The sequence below is a fragment of the Pinus tabuliformis genome, chromosome 1_2, assembly GCF_031772625.1.
Source record: "Pinus tabuliformis cultivar Carrire ecotype Pingquan chromosome 1_2, CPIR1, whole genome shotgun sequence".
NCBI classification, from domain to species: domain Eukaryota; kingdom Viridiplantae; phylum Streptophyta; class Pinopsida; order Pinales; family Pinaceae; genus Pinus; species Pinus tabuliformis.
In genome coordinates this window covers 131,428,216-131,442,792 of record NC_142298.1, presented here as the reverse complement: position 1 = coordinate 131,442,792, position 14,577 = coordinate 131,428,216, and the positions used below count along the sequence as shown (strand labels likewise).

General features: G+C 43.2%; 1 protein-coding gene and 1 pseudogene across 3 annotated transcripts in view; both read right to left on the bottom strand.

The window, feature by feature from the left end:
- The window catches only part of LOC149204863 (PGR5-like protein 1B, chloroplastic), a 261,252-nt gene that overhangs the window by 51,184 nt on the left and 195,491 nt on the right, over positions 1-14,577 (bottom strand). The gene's annotated exons all lie outside the window — the stretch shown is intronic.
- Positions 5,915-6,987, bottom strand: LOC149204864 (isocitrate dehydrogenase [NADP], chloroplastic/mitochondrial pseudogene; annotated as a pseudogene).

Genomic DNA, 14,577 nt, shown 5'->3' with positions numbered 1-14,577 from the left:
AGGTCAACAACAACGCAGTATATTCAGAGGGTTAGTGCAGAGACTAGTAGCATTCAGTCTCCATCATTCACATGGTATCATACTGAACACAGTTAGTTCGGTAATTTTGGATGTTTTTCCGCTGCTGATAGAGTAGCAGCAATAGTCTGCAGTGGCGTGCTAGCAACAGCACAGATGCAACACTTGAGAGGGAGTTGTAGTACAGATGCAGTGTCAACAGTAATACAGTTGCAGCAAGTTGCAGCAGCACAGTAGTTGGTGGACAACATGTCAGACATCAACAGTGCTGAGGACGATGCTTCAGAGTCAGAGCAGTATGCAGCAACGTATATTGCTAGAGCACATTCCTCGCTAAAAGGGAGTATTGATTTGGGGTAGCATCGGATGTGCTCTAGGCCTCAAATTTTGCAGGGAGGATTGGACACATGTATTCCAAAGAACACAGAAATCGTTTTGGGAAATTCCACCCGGAGACAATTTTATTAAAATAATTAATATGTTTTAATGGGACCCTAGGTCTAAACTTAGGAAATTAAAAATATTAAGGGATATTAATCTAATTGTGGGTGTAACCTCTAGAAGAAGACGAGGATCAAGCTAAAATGATCTTAGCCATTGATTAGCTTTTAATCTCGACCGTTGAGTGTCAATGAGAAGATTATTTAAGGAAACTTTAGGGTCATTTGGAGGACACACAGAGAGATCAAGAGATCGAATTTTTGAAGTGAGAAGTTCTCAAGAAGAAGTTCTGATCGAGGAGATTTCTTGCAGTTGAGGGGCAGGGATAGCATCCACAGAGAGAGATTTTCTCAGCCAAAGAATCATCAGCGGAGAGAGGCAGAGAGTGATCCAGCAGCTCTCACATAGAGGTTGATGCAGAGCCACGAAGGGCCACGCAGAGGGTGAGAGAGTCTCCGAAATTTTGCTGGGCAGAGTCAGTTTTAGAAGCCAGGAGTCGAGGTGTGAGACCGGGAGGCTGAAAGCAGTGACTCTGGGCAGAAAATCAATCAGTTGGTTGGGTGACGCGGTGTATAGAGGGGTTGACGTAGGCACTGCGCAGAGGCGGAGTAGGGCCTACCAAAGGCAACTCATCCAGTGTCTGGATTAGCTGGGATTTTTCTCAATGATTGTATGATGTAATCTCACAAATCTTTCTACCAATATTTCTCTCTCTGTAACTGAATAACCCTTGAGGTATTCAGAGATGTATTTAGAATTTGCTACTGCTTAATAATAATAAACCATCAGAGTTGCTACATCGGTTTTCCGCATTGGGTTTTTCCGGGGACATTTGTCCAAAAATAATGGTGTCATTTGTGTTGTATTTTCTTTCTTGCTCAGTCTCTTGTTTCCGTATATAATTTTAATTAAGTGAAGGTTGCAATAGTATTTACTTCGATATTTATCGTAGCACACAATAAATAACTTGTATGGATTAACAAATAGGAGAAATAACATCAGTTTGTTGTAGTAGGAATTCCGGTTGAGGAATTTTCACAGTGTCAACCCCAAAGTGAGCTAGATCACCCTCTGCTATGGTCTTGCTCCTCATGAAATGGAGTGGCCTGTCAACCAACTGAATCCTTGGATCCCCTAATTAGATCTGTTGCAATGTTGTCCTGACGAATACTGAAATCCACCTACCCACATCTCTGCTCCCTACACGTAATCGATATATAGACTCCACACAACATGAATCAATCTAACACATGCAAAATTTCCATGCACCGACCATACCACATCGTGGGATCTGTTATCCTGTCTCCTGAAAACACACCCTGATACTAGCTGGTGACTGAACATTCACATATAAGAAAGATCAACCATCTGTTGTATATGTTCTTGTGATACCTCGAAGTGCCTCACCAAAAATGTGTCATGCATCCCCTTAAGTGTGAACTCAAGGCTGGAACATACGCTACCTCTGCAGCAAACCACTTACTCCCCAAACCTGTACCTGCTAGCTCGTGCCTTGACCCAATGCCGTCACTGAGAAGTCTCTCCCCTGGTGTGCTGAGTCCCATACCAATATCTCAAGTGATCTCCTTGCTCCCTGTTGCTCATGCCCAAAGTGTCAAATGACAACAGCGAAATCATATGTGCCTGTAAGCGATGTAGAAGAGGGACAGGCAGGTGAGTCCCCATGGATACCATTAGGGGTCGCTCATCTGCGTCCTCGTCGATCCTGGGTGAACTACACCCAAAGGTATGCTTGGTGTCCCCGTCCATAAATTTCCTTGGAGGCAACACTCCAAGACCTCGTTGTGCAACATCATATTCCCCTGCATACCACTGAGTATCCCTGTACTCCTTGGCATCCCATTGTGCAGTGTGGCCTACCCTTGTACACCATTACATACCCCCTGCTACTGTTGTACCATCTTGTACTGTCTCATATCTTTCCTGTGTCACTATACCTGACACTCGCCGCATGTACTCAATGCGATGTGAGTCGCTCCTACTCCACAACACAATCCAACACACTACGGCATACCACTATGCATCTCCAATCCCACCTGCAAACCACTGCTCAACGTTGTATGTGCCTACGCACCATTAGATTCCATTGCCTAAAGCTGAGGCAATACGCATCAACCTGCACCCTACCGACATCACCACCTCTATCGTCGCATCACCATACCCTCTTATGCATGGATTTTCCCTCCAAATCCTCCCTGAGGGACTCAAGAGGTGAATCTCCCTATGTACCAGTAGCAATGCCACCACTGCTCTGCTACTATGTGTCCCATGTGCCCCACATAGCTGTGGATGATCTCCAACCCCATACAAGGAACTTTTTGGTGGTCTAGCAATGCCACCTCCTCTGACAATCTCCTGCCAGAGTGTGCAAATCATCCCACACCCCCATGCATAACCAGCATACCAAGATGACCCATAGAGTCCCCTCACAAATTAACTGATTGTTGGTGCTGACTGAAACTCCCCTAGCGAATGTGTGCGCTCAACCGCTGGGTCAACAATGCCACCAATGTCGTAGTCAATCTGCGTATCTGGTAAATGGTAGGTAGTCCCACTTAAATCCCAATGCCAACCTGGGCCTCCAGTATTCCTGATGCCTGAATGCGCCTGCTGACCCTCACTCCAGTCTATGACCAACTCCATATGCCTAGCCCACTCCGTCGGGTACCAACTCAAAATCTCTCACCATCCAACCCCAAGGGAAGGATCGAAAGCACGAAATCACGTACATGGAACTAGCCCCTCATCCTGTCAATGTTGCACCCTACATAGCTCATGTCGCCTCATCTCACTAATCTATTCAATGCATATAATCTGCCTAGGTGATGTGGCCTCTCTCTCACCAACATGCAAAGGAAACCCAACAATGTTGCAAGCTCCATCAGTGTATGCCTAAAGAGGGCTAGCGTTTGAAATTACGATAGCGTTGTTGGCTGCCAATGCACCTGTTTGCTCCTCATTGGTGGCTGACTCCAAGGACGGTTGCTCATCCTCCTCCATCATGGGCTCAACATGAGCCCCTAATTATCCCTCCAGAAATAGCTCATCATGCCTAACATCCTCACCACTCTACTGTAGGTGGCTACCATCTAGAAACTCTATCACAACTTTGGATAACATTGTGCCTACTGGCACCACGTCAATCGACATGTCCCCTGGCACCTCATCAATTTGTTGTGGGCTGCTATCATTTGAAAACTCGAGCACAACCCTAGACACATCATCAATGAATATCTCAACAACGGGTGGCATTATGGGTGTACCCTCTACACTCTCCCCCAAGGTGTCAGCTGGAGATATCAAAGGAATATCCAACAAGGAGTACTCCTACATCACTCTAGGTATTTCTACGTGCTCTCCCTGCATGCCATCAACCTCATGCTCAATCTCCTCCTCAGGCTCTTGATATCTAAAGCCAAGTCTCCACCAACAGAAACGCCTCTTAGTCTCACCCTCTAACTATCCCTGACCTGTCCACTCCTTTTGAGGAGCTTTGGTATCATGATTTTGTCGACTTTCCCCACATGGTGTAAATGGCTTCACCCCCATGGCCTGCACACCTCTGGTGTCTCTTCCGTAAGGATGAAGATGGTCTTGGTTTATCCCCTTACTATTACAAAATTGGACTAACATCTCTATCACCTCCTCATTGTTTTTGATCATCTTCTCATTGTTTCTGAGGATCTCCTCCATGATCTTGCTAGCTTCCCCATAGCTGGCCAAGATCATGCTTTGATACCACTATAATATTCCAAATTGAAATTTACAGCAAATAACAGAGACATGTACAAGGAAGCAACAACAATAAACAAATTCCAAACATGCACATCAAAATACACAAGAAACTGAGCCAAACAACTGAGCCATTTTATTAATATAGAAATCTAAGTACATAAATGGCAAGGAATGATAGAACTTGGGCCTGCTATGCAAGCTAGACAAACCCCACGTGAGATCTCACTAATCCAACTGCTGGAAATGACTCCCACGAAATCTACGCACTGCCTAGAAATTCTGCTAACTACTGCTGGGAGGAAACTGAAATTCTGACCTCAATAATGCCCAGAATGATCTGAAATTGCAGCCATGGACTCCTCTCCTACAAACCAAAGATACCTAGAAAAGGTTTGGCCTAACTCCAAGCCAAAATTGAATCCCCGATGTGATGCACACTGCCTAGTGCATCAACAATATGCCTTACTATGAGAATGTATGATTCTGGCTCAAATCTGCTCAGAATATTCTATAAAATTAGCTATAGGCTCCTCACACCCAAACCAAAAAAACCCATAAATCGTTTGGGCTAATTCCAGTTGACCCGGTATGCCCAAAATAGAGCGAATTTCCAACTACACATTTTTGCGCCCAACCATAGAGAAACTGCTGAGAAATGATAAAACTGTCCTGCAAATTGCTGAGAATTATGCACAAATATCCTTCGGCATATGGGTATCACTCCCAATTAAAACTCCTAGCAAATACCAGCACCAAACGCCAACAAAAAAAACTTTGTTCTCCAACCCTTGCGTAGGCACTATAAGAGAAAATTCGGCCCAGCCAAAAGGTACAAGAACAACTCTGAAAAATGGTGCCAAAATCCTCCTCTGACTAGTATAAAATCTCTTGCAAATACCCAGAACCTGTAATAGAAAAATGTTGCTCCAAATAACCTCCTAGATTTGTCTTTTGCGCCCAGAAATAGTGAATATTCTGCAATAAACTCCAATGGAAGTCTTGAAATAGACTCCCCCAAAGCCTCACTAGGGAGACACTCGAAGTTCTTCGAAATGAGGATGAGTTTCACTTGAAACTCTTGAGCTAAACAACTCTGCTTCTCTTGTGCTGAACAACCTCCAAGAGAGAGTTTGATCTTCAAAAAATAATGAGCAAAAGATGCAAAAGTGGAGCCCCAATGTGCTATTTATAGATGTTGGTCCTTTTTCCCTTGGTGGTCCCCTCTCTCCACAAGTTCGAACTCCCCTTCTTTTCTCTTTCCTTCTCCTAGTGTGAATTTCTCAAGGGGGTCGAATTTCCCTCTTTGGTGGTCCCCATATTTCACTTAACAAAAATTATTTCCTTTTCCTCTAATGTTTATTTCTCCTTTTTCCTCCAAAAATTAAGTGGGGCCTCCATAACCCACTTTTCCTAACTTTTATATGCCAAAATATTTTATAACACCAAAATTGCAAAAATGATGATTTTACTTAGTAAATTATTTATTGGGGACATGACAAGGCCACATTAGGAAACTAGCATTCCCATTACCTGAGGACTCCCTGTTCCCATATTCAAACTGAACAAGAAACTGACCCAATGTAAGTGATCCACCTTGACTAGGTTTAATGACCATCTCTTGGATGTCACCTATAGAAGACCATGCATCAAGTACAAAATATGGTTCTGACATTACAACCTCCTCTGAAACACATCCAAGCTACACCAAATCTTCAACACAAAGAAATATATAGTATGTAAACCATGCACTATCTTTCTCAAGTAGTAGCATAGCGTACAAGAATATGTTCAACCTGAGACGCTCAAGAACAAGGTTCTCATTATTATACAGTTTTGCCCTATGCTCAAGTCCAAATGTCCAAGCAAATATTGAAGCAATACTATTAGTACTAGTTTCACCCCCTTTCTCATGGACTCAAAGGACTCAAAAATGTTTTGTGAAGGCTCCATGTGCGGCCTCAACTTCAATAGTCTTACCATCTGAGGATAACAACACTGATGTCATCAGTCCAAGTGACCCAAACCCTTGGCCAAAAAATCACTTTGAACATCACCATCATAATTTTTGCAAGCCCATACATACCTGCCTTCACCCTTGAGAGCATAAGCTACCATGTCATCAATTAGCTGATGCTCATACCAAATATTGGCTTCTTCAAACTTGTCTTTCTAGTTTTGTTCATATACTTCTTGAAAGATGTCCTTAAACCTACCATCATATGGTAATTTTTGTACTTAGAGGCCACTTCCTTGAATATGCCATTACCTTTGAGGACTGAGCAAAGGACCACACTGACTCATCAACATTGAACCTAGCCATCACCATTCCACCTCCATCTTTAAAATCATATACATCAAGCTCAAGTGGCTTATCTCCTGTTCTTGGAACAAATACCATTTTCAGTTTTCCTGGTCTTGTTAGGAGCATATTTGTACCACGGTACTAATCCCCAAAAGCATGTCTCCCAATACATATCAATTTCTTCCAACTTGCAATAAGTCTATGAATATTCTTGCACATAATAGGCTCACGAGGAATAGTAAATAAGGGATGGGCCTCACCATTTGGGCATCGCAGCCCAGAGTTTCTTCAAGAGTCATGGTGTCTCCAGTTAGTCAGAGCTTTGTATGCCTTGTGTCCTAAGTCTTGATTATTCCGAAGCATATGCTCTCCTCTTGCCTTAGTGAGGATCCTGACAAAAACTTACTGAACTTCTGTAATGTTCCTATCATAATAAAAGGTCCTATTCTGATTCCAATATCTTGTTCCATATAAGTAAAATCCTGCTATATTTACTCTGTGTTCTGTGTTTCAGGTGAATTTGGTATCAGAGCCATATTTTATGTTGTTGTTTCCCAAAGAGTCTTTGAGCAGTGTGCTTTGGTCACATAGAAAGTGAGATGTGGAAGAATGGGGGTAAACAAGGAGCAAGCATATCTGTTGTAGGTAGCAGCCAAGGAGTTGGGCATATGAAGGCCAAAAGAGCCGATTGCTAAGTCTGATCTCAATTGTAGGTGCTTACTGCTGATTTTTGTAGCTATGGTCGGTCTTCATAATTTGTTCTAGCCCTCCAAATACATGAGAAATAATAAACACAAAATATATTTAAAGTCATCTTCGAATGAGGGAAAACTTGAATTTTCAATTTTCAATTTTTGCCTCCAAATGTAAGGTTGGCTTCAAGACAGCCCTGGTGAAAGGACACACCAATTCTCCATTCAACATCTATATATTGGCATTCGTCCTCTCCATTTGGGCATTCAATTTGGATAATAAGAAGATATCTTCAGAGGCTAATGAAGGACGAATTTGTGGGAGACTTGAAAGGTCAAATTCTCTGAGGCAAAGTGAAATCTCTGTGGCACAACAGACCAAATTTCTAAGGCAAATTGAGGGCAGTTTGACTAGGTTTAACCTGGGTTTGGGTGCTGGTCAGTTTGACTTGACTTGACTAGAAAATTCAGATTGTATTCCTTGTGGAGTAGGACAAATTTTTATAAGAAAAGGTTGTTGGGTTTTTCCCTTGGTTTGGGGTTTTCCCAAGATAATTTTTGTGTCTCATGTTTGACTGTCTCTCCATGAACCTATTGTCTTTATTGTTCTATTGATGATATTTTCGATGAGTAATTGCTTAATGATGAATGTGATACAAAACAAATTAGTGAGGTAATCATTGGAAGTAATTATCAGAGTAAAAAATCACGAAATTCAACATGGTATCAGAGCCATGGTGAAAGAGCAGCCTTGAAGAAGCCCTAGTCCAATTATGTGCCCTAAAAGATCTATATTCTGCCTATATTCTATTCTTGATGGAAGATTAGTCAAAAATTTAGGACAAAGTATGAGACCTCAGGTGGGCTGAGAAGGCCTCAGGGCCTGTTACAAAGGGTCGAGAGGGACCTCAGCGCCTGTTACAGGGCAAGAAACCTCAGGAGGGCTGAAGAGCCTCAAAACTAGACTTTAGGCTAGGCCACAGGCCTAATAGAATCAGAAAAAGAGCCTCAGTTTGAGCATCAAAGGCCGAGGAGTCTCAGAAAGTGGCCAGAATAAGTTTGAAATATCTCTGTGAAGAGGCCAGCAAAGTTTCCTTTTGTGCATGAGGTCTACTAAAGTTTGTTTTAGCCCTTCGATTGTGGAAGTCACTGTACATAGGAGAAGGGATTGGACTGATGCTTTAGTAACAATAACAAGTTTGAAGTGTCTTAAGTATCACATGCTTAGTTCTCTTTGAAGACTTGTTTTGGCTACAAGGACTGATAAAAGATACATTAACAAGACTCTATGTCCAACAAAGAATACTAAAGTCTATTTTTTGCACATCAAGACAGTAAAAAATGAGATAAAGAATGGGATCACTGTTATTAACGTATTCTGAAGAAATCACATGACAATATATTGAGGATTCGTCTATAGAGCAAAAACAAGGTGTTGTTTTTTATACCTGTAATGAGACTGGTTAGGGAAGACTTATAGTCATTTTCAAAGGTCCTGTTGAGTGATTTCAAGCTTATATGCCTAAGGCAAGTCTGAAGGAGATCTTAAATTTGTTTCTTGGACTGGATTATGAAACTATCCTTGAATAGTCTGCCTATAATATCAGTCTTGTAGTATACTTTGAAGCAGAACTTTGTGGGACAAAGTTCAGTTTTGATGATAGTAAAAAGGGCATTCATTTGTTTGCAAAAAAGAGGAGGCCAAGTTACTTTGTCTGGAAGGACCGAGATCAACCATCTAAGTTCTGCCAATGTAATATCCTCAATTTTGTGAGCATGGGAATTTTGCCCAATTTTGGTAATATTAATTAAAAGGGGTAACTAGTATTTTGGAAAAGGGTAGCAAGTATTATTTTATTGCAGATTGGTGGCAAATTATTATTTTATTAAAACGGTGTAAAAAGTAACTAAGTGGAAAATGGCCCCCCCCAATAAAATAATATTAAAAGAGTCTAGAAAGATGGAGAGAAAATATAAAAGAAAGGACTCAGTTTGTGGATCATTTTTTACTATTATATTTCACCTTTCATCTTCTCTTGGGGCTGTTTAGCACAAGAAGAAAAGTGTTGTTTAGCACCAAGAATTCCAAGCGGAATTCCACTCTCGTTTCGGAGAAATTCGAGTGTCTCCCTAGTGAGGCAATTTGGGGAGCTCAATTCAGAGTTTCCATTGGGCGTATTTGCAAGTTATTTCAGCTGGTATGTTTTTCTTCCAGGGTGCAGAAGTGGTTCGAATTGCTTGTGGGGAGATCAATTACGGAGGAGTAGAACATCGGAGGATTTGCAAGGGTTTTCCCCTAATTTAGCCAGAGATTTTGTGGTGATTAGCAGGGCTGAGTTTGAGAGAATTCTTGGGGCTGAAATTCTACATTTTTGGAAGTGCGCAGGGGTCTCCAGGCAGGCTTGCATAGGGGTTGGAGGAATAGAGGTTGAGGAGAGATAAGGGCCAAAGATTGGAGGTATTCCTCATAGGAAAATTTAGCCAGAGTTGGGAGAGATTTCTAGTGGTGGATTTGGGCTTAATTTAGTAGTATTAGTTTTGTGGGGCGTTTTCTGGCCAAATTGGGCAATTTGCACTTGTTGGCGATCACCGGGGATCAGTGGTTTCAACCCAAACCCTTTTTGGGTTTTTGTGGGTTTATTGAGAGGAGTCTCTGACTAATTTTACAGAATTTTCCGGGCGATATTCGGGCCTGAAATCCTCATTCTTATAGCAAGGTGAATTGTTGGTTAGTTGGAGAATTTGCACCATTTTGTGGGTTCGACTTTGGCTTGGAGATAGGCCAAACCTTTTCTTGGTATTTTCGGGTTTGAGGAGAGGAGCTCACTGCTGCAATTTCAAAGCATTCTAGGCATTATTTTGAGCAAGACGACTAGTTCCATTTGGCAGCCTATAGCAGATTTTCTGGGCAATGTGCATTATCAGTATGGAGCCATTTCAGTAGTTGGGTCAACGATATTTCACTTGGGGTTTGCATAGCTTGCATAGCAAGCCCAAGTTCCATTGTTCTTACTCGTTATGTACTCGTATTCCCATTGATTAATAAAATGGCTCAGTTATTCTGCTTATTTTCTATGGTATTCTAATTTGGGTGCTTGGAATTTAATTTTAATTGTTGTTCCTAGCTTATGTTTTTTATATTTACTGTAATTTTCCAATTAGGAATATTACAGTGGTATTAGAGCCATGAACTTGGCCAGCTGTGGGCCTTAAGAAAAGTGATGACAAGACCAGAGTAAAAAGCTAAGAAATCATGGGATCCAAAGAAAAGTTAAAATCAAACAACATGGCAGTAACCTTGAATGAGGTGATTAGGATGCAACAAATGATGATTGATGTGGGGGAGCAGCTGATTCATACCACAATTGAGAATCAGGACCATTCTCAATTATATAACAAATCCACTATGCCCAAAATAATGGGTAATACATCAAGATGGCAAGACATGACTGCAACTAATGTGGAGTTATTGGCAAAAAATTGGAGAGCATATCAATCATTGGGACATGACATTCAAGCGTCCCTCTCCTTTTGGGAGTTCTGTGAACTAAGAGACATGCACAAATCAATGGGAATTCAGTGGAATTATGTAGGGATGATGAGGAGGATCAAGGCAGAAGATGAAAAAGTAGTTGAAGGGGCCATGGTTGGCAAGGAGACAATTGAGCATACACCCGTTGATGAGATGCCAACAGTTGATGAGGTACCCAGTGTTGTGACCGAGTTTTCAGGTGATAGCAGTGCACCACAGGTTGATGAGGTGCCAGGAGACATCTCCACCGTTGATGAGGAGCTGATAGGTACAAAGGCATCCAGATCTATGACAGAGTTGTCAGACGATAGTCACCTACAGCTGACCAATGAGGATGTTTTATATGATGGGTTGTCGGTGGAGGAGCAGTTGGAGGCTCAAGTTGAGGCTGTGATGGAGGAGGATGTGCAGGCATCCTTGGGGCTAGACATTGACGAGGGGTAGCGCGGAGAGCACACATTGGGATTTCAACACAGTTCACTTCAGAGGCACATTGACAGGGTCCTCGACGTTATTATCTCACCCTTATGCATTGGATTGAGAGAGGCGGAGTTATCGAGACAATTCATAGGGGATGACCGAGTCAATAAGGGCTAGTGGCTTGAGTTGAGTATGGCACAACATCAACATGGAGGGCTTGTCCTGTACACAGGAGATTGTACATTCGATCCCTCCTTTGGGATTGAATGGTGAGAGGTACTGAGTTGGTACCTGATGGAGCAGGTTAGGCGGTTGGGTACATCCATGGCCGCATTTCAACAAAGGCCATGGATTACTAGAGGAGTACGAGGGCCAGATTGTTGTTGGGATCCAGGTGGGATTCCCCATCACAACATGGGCTTGGTTAGTGATGGTATTAGCAAGTGATGGATCCGGTGACCAAGCGCCCACACACTTTCAGCTCTCCATGAGCATTAGTGTAGGGTTGGATTGACAGGGGGGCAAGCAAACTCTGCGGGTTTTTTGGGGATGTTGGGGCGTATATGGGATTGTAGGATGATCAGCATATTCTGGCAGGTGTTGGTCAAAGAAGGTGCCATCAACAGGGCATCAGTCAGGGCGGTGTATGGGATAGTGCTCTCTTATTGGCATATTGGACGCAGGAGCTACTGAGGCTAGGCACAGTAGTATCATTTCCGTTAGCGTGTAGTGGATTCACTAGTAGCATAGCAGATGCATGGACATATGTGGGATGGTCGAGGATGCAGGGTGGTGCGGTAGTTGGCGTAGGTGTTCGGTGGTGCGCAGAGTCATGCCACAAAGTTCAATGTTCTGCCGAGGAGCATAGAGGCGCATGGAGGAGTGTCGTGTTGTGTGGGCTTGCACTGTGGAGTAGGAGGAGCAATTCACATCACCTCAAGGTTTTGCATGGAGTGATAGCTACTTTGTCACAGGAGGGATACCAGATGATTCGGGATGTTATGGTGGTTGGTAGTGGTGTCCAGCAGTGCACAAAGGTGTGCAACTGGGTGCATTCGTGTCCTAAGGGGCACGAAGATACATGTTCTTATGTAGAGGAACGCAGGGATGCTTGGCCGCATGTAGTGATGTGTGATGCTTCCCATTGGGATTTTGGAGCATTACCACTAGGGAGACCGCCTAATAGAGACGACATGCATGCCATTGGGTATCGATCACCTAGAATTGACGAGGATGTGGATGAGCATCATTGGATGATATCCATGGGGACTCACACACCTCTCTCACTTCTACATTATTTGCAGGCACAGAGGAGTTGGATGTTGTCCCTTGACACCTTCATCACGAGCAGCAGACACAAGAGGCTCGCTTGAGATAGTTAGTTAGAACACAAAGTATCTAGGGAGAGACTTCTCAATGGTGGCATTTGGTCAAGGAACGAGCTAACGGGTGTAGGATTAGGGAGGTGACCATGAGGGAGCTGCAGGGTGCATTATCGGCAGGACAACCTGAGGTTTTATGTGAGCATGAGGTATAGGGGATAGTAGTCCTCATTGGCAGGAGGATGCCTTGGCTCTAGGCAGTATCCAGGTACATCATCAAGAGCTGGGATAGGAGGTTTTGCAAAGTGGTCTGGCAGGAGCAAAGCAATTTGTCATACGCGGGACAGATTCTTGATGCTTGGTGCCCATCTATTGGATACATACAGGGGTCAGAGACGAGGCACAAATAAGTCCCAATAGTTAGTTGCATGTTTCTACAACAAGCAGTGAAGATTGGGAGTTGTGGACCTCTAGTATGGTTATGGGATCTAGGGATCCAGTTGATTGGTGGGACACTCCATTTCTTAGTGAGTACGGTTAGGATAGCCGATGATCTAGTTCATTCTCAAACTGACACATGGGGGATCACTGAGGTCTTCATCATATGGCGAGGCAGGTTGTTGCTCAGGATTTGGGCCAACCATGGAGTGATAGGCTCTGGCATTGTTGAGTCGCTTGGGTAGGTTGGGCATAACCTCGATCATCACATATATTATGGCCGAGAGTTACAGGACAAGAGGCTCTGGTACAAGCATGTTGGGCAGTCAGTCATGACCAGAGTGTCGCAGGGTCAACAAGACAGTTTCTTCTTGCAATGGGCATGGGACCTTGGCATCACAGTACTTGACAGTTCAGCTACCCTTAGGGATGAGTTGGTTTCGATAGGGGGAGATCATTCCGATCTTCCATTGGATTTTAGTGATTCGTCGTTGGCATGGGCGATTTAACCAACATGGAGGGGTGATCAACAGGAGGAGGTCAGGAAAAGCTCATGTGGGTGAGGATTCATCTCCACCGAGGTTGGATTGTATTTTCAGGAGTCCACCCTTGGAGTGCATGAGATGGGTGACTCAGTAGAGCAGCTGCACGACGAGTTGATCGGGACTTTATATTATCATGATGCTCTACTTACTGACAGTATGCAGAGGACTTCGGGTGCCTATACCAGGTTGGACAGTGAGTGGAGCAAGGGGTGCTTCACGTTGATTAGGATGGCTTGGGACCCTGGTATCGAGGGACTCCTTCATGACAGGATAGTGCTAGGGATAGGGATGACTCAGTGGCACATTTGGGACCTCGGTATCATTTGCAGTAGCCATTTGGGTCAGTTGATAGAGAGAGAGTGCTTGTTCAGGCATTGCTTGAGGACAAGCAATTTTTGGCGTGGAGGATTGTAATATCCCCAATTTTGTGAGCATGGGAATTTTTCCCAATTTTGGTAATATTAATTAAAAGGGGCAACTAGTATTTTGGAGAAAGGTGGCAAGTATTATTTTATTGCAGATTGGCGGCAAATTATTATTTTATTAAAATGGTGGAAAAAGTAACTAAGTGGAAAATGGTCCCCACCAATAAAATAATATTAAAAAGAGTCTAGAAGGATGGAGAGAAAATATAAAAAAAGGAAGGACTCATTTTGTGGATCATCTTTTGACTATTACATTTCACCTTTCATCTTCTCTTGGGGTTGTTTAGCACAAGAAGAAAAGTGTTGTTTAGCACCAGGAATTCCAAGCGAAATTCCACCCTCATTTCGAATAATTTCGAGTGTCTCCCTAGTGAGGCAATTTGGGGAGCTCAATTCAAAGTTTCCACTGGGCGTATTTGTAGGTTATTTCAGCTGGTACATTTTTCTTCTAGGGCGCAAAAGTGGTTCAAGTTGCTTGTGGGGAGATCAGTGATGGTGGAGTAGAAAACCGGAGGCTTTGTAGGGGTTTTTCCCATCTTCAGTGAAGATTTTTTGGTGATTAGCAGGGCTGAGTTTGAGAGAATTATTGGGGCCAAAATTCTACATTTCTGGAAGTGCGCAGGGGTTGGAGGAATAGAGGTTGAGGAGATATAGGGGCCAAAGATTGGAGGTATTCCTTAGGGGAG